Source organism: Pteropus alecto, unplaced genomic scaffold (genome assembly GCF_000325575.1).
Source record: "Pteropus alecto unplaced genomic scaffold, ASM32557v1 scaffold8, whole genome shotgun sequence".
Classification (NCBI taxonomy): Eukaryota; Metazoa; Chordata; class Mammalia; order Chiroptera; family Pteropodidae; genus Pteropus; species Pteropus alecto.
This window is the reverse complement of record NW_006494609.1, coordinates 24,862,350-24,865,185: the sequence shown is the minus strand read 5'-3', so window position 1 is coordinate 24,865,185 and position 2,836 is coordinate 24,862,350.

Genomic DNA, 2,836 nt, shown 5'->3' with positions numbered 1-2,836 from the left:
AGGGCGGCCCCTGGACACACAAACGAATGCCCCGACGGCGGACCCGCCCGCCGCTCCAGGCTCCGGCGCCCAGGCTCCCCCCGGGGGGACCCTACCCCCACCCTGCCGCGCTCCCTGCTTCCCTTTGTTGCTTGGTTTCTATAACAACGGCCGCGAGGCGGGATCGGAGCTGGATTCCTGGCGGGCTCCTCCACCCGGCCCAGACCCGGTCCCGCCCCCTCCCCGCCCCACACAGTCGGTGGTGCCGAAGGCTCAGCGGGAGGAGGGCAGGGCGCCCGCCACTTCCAAAAACAGCGAGAGAAAAGCTGCTGGAAGGGGGCGGGGGCGACCGGCAGCCAGGAGACGCGCGGGACTGTGCTGGGGCGCTGAAGGCGCGCTCCCCGAGCTCTGCCCTCCAGGGGGCGGTAGGGACGGAGGAGAGAGGGGGGAAGGGACGGGGATCGCCGGACTTGCCACTGTGCCTTCTCCCTCAGCCCCCAGGATCCCTGCCGGCGCGTCACTCCTCGGGCCCCACCAGCTCAGGGCCCAGAGCCTCCCAACCGGCAGCCTCTTGGCTCCAAAGCATCCTCCGGGAGGGCCAGTCTGCTGGGACCCCACAGCCCTCCCCCAACAGGGGCTTGCGTGACCACTGCTACCCTTCCCTGCCTCCACCCCTTAGCCTGCAGGACCGGTCCTAACCGCCCCCCCCAACCACTGGGGGTCCTGGGGGGACCTCGTCTCCTCCCTAGGGTTCCCCTTCTCATAGACCCTTCTCTGAATCCCCAGCCCCCTGCTGAGCCTCAACCTGACAGGTGGACAGCCACCACCCCAGACCCAGATGACCAGGGACCCCTGTGTGTTCAAGGCTGTCTACCTCTGTCTGGTGCACCTGCCCCATCACAGGACTTGGGGCCTGGTGGCATCCATTACTGGCTCCTGGCCTCTGGTGCCAGGTGCATCTGTGGAGCGATGAGCAAGCGTGTCCCCTGGCCTCCAGAACCCAGGCGTTCCTGGCACCGGCCCTGGCCCAGCTCCTTGAGGTGGCTGTCCCCTCCTTGCACTCACAAGAGCCACTGAAACAAATTCTCCCCAAGCCTGACTGACCAGCCTGACCAGCCCCTCTCCCTCTGCGCCCGACGCTGGCCCTGTGCCAACCAAGGGGGCCTCCCCGGACAGGGTGGCTTGCTGGGTCTCCCCACAGATCACTCTCAGCCCACTCCTGAGGCAGGCGTCGGGTGTCTCTGAATAATTCATGGCCCACTGCCCGTCACTTGGCATGGGCTGCTGTGCCCTCTCCAGCTTGGGCGTCCCTGGCCCGGCGTCACCGTCCCTGACGCCATCCTGCTGCTGGAGTTTGCGGCACTGCCGTGGGGGCAGGGCTGGCCGTCACAGGTGTCTTCCGGGAGGAAGGGCCCCTGCCCCGTCCCCCAGCCCCGCCTGGAGAGTAGATGGAAGTGGAGTGGAAGAAAGGTATCGGGCACGGGCCAGATGCCCTGGAGAGGCTTGAAGGGGCAGAAAGGCGGGGCGGATCCCCAGGCCACAGGCTCCCTCTTGCACCAGGGCGACTCCGGGCCTGGATGGAAGGGGCACTGATCAGGGGACAGAGAGCAGCAGTGTCCACCATGAGGCTACCAAGGGTGACAGAGGGAGGGGGGCTCCCAGTGAGTAGGACGTGAGGCTGGGTACAGACAGCCAGGTTTGAAGGGAGCAGGCAGGCCGAGGTGGCCAGGCCGGGTGTGGGGGCAGTCCCTCTCCTGGGGCGACAGTGGCATGGACCCGACGGGGCACCCGTCTTCATGTGCCCTGTTCTGGCCACGTCAGCAAATGACAGCAACAGGACTCTGGGCTCAGCTCTGGGGATGGACCCAAGGCTGGGCTCCGAGGGTGCAGGAGAGGGGTGGGGAGGCCAGGCAGAGGCCTTAGGTGCAGGCTTGGTAGGTCCCAAGGCGCCTCATGGACGACTCTTGCCCACCTGAGCTGGCCTTTGCCCTGTGCCGGGCCTCCAAGAACAAGGCAAAGCTGGCAAGTCCAGCCCTGGGCCCCCGGGCCCTTGCTCCACAGCCTGTGCCCACTCTCCATTCCTAAGTTCAAGCCCAGACCCCAAGCAGCCCAGAGGCCGCAGCCTGGGCTGGCCTACCTGGCCAGGATGGGTGGGGACTACTTGGCCAGGGCCTGAGGGGAGGCAGTAAGAAGGAAACCCTTGGGCCTGCAAAGGAGGGGAGGGGACAAGGGTGGGCCAGGAGGGCAGGGCCAGGGGAGAGCCCAATCCCCTCGTGCCCCACCCCCTCAGTCCCTCTCAAGGTCACCGCCTGGTCTCCCAGCTGATACCACAAGTCTGTGCCGGGCAGTGGGGGCCATGGAGAGCGGGGGCAGGGCTGCAGATTAGAGTTGGTTGGAAGGGTGCTGCAGCCACTCAGACACCCTAGCCTGTCACCAGTGGCCCATCAGGGCTGCCCAAGGGAGGCCCAGATGCCTTATCTGTCTCCAGCCAGGGAGCAGCAGCTTCTATTTTAATTCCCTGGCTGAGATGTCACACCTCACGGTGAGGGGAGCAGGAGGTAGAGCTCAGGGATGATGAAGGCCCCCACCCAGGGCCAGCTGAGTAGTGCAGCCTGAGAAGGGGCCTTCCCAGACCCCTCCCTCCAGCCACTGGCTGCCAACGCCTGTCCCGCGGGGGGCCGCCCGCGGCAGGGTTTCTGAGAACTGCCGGAGCGGCTCCCTGAAATCTGAGCAAATTCTCACATGGCAAACCCTCACCTGCTGGGCAAACCCACACCTGCTGGGCTACCTCCCGCTTTGCGCTCCCGGCAGAACCCTCGGACAGCTGGGCAGGCTCTGCCAGGCGCAGGGCAGTGGC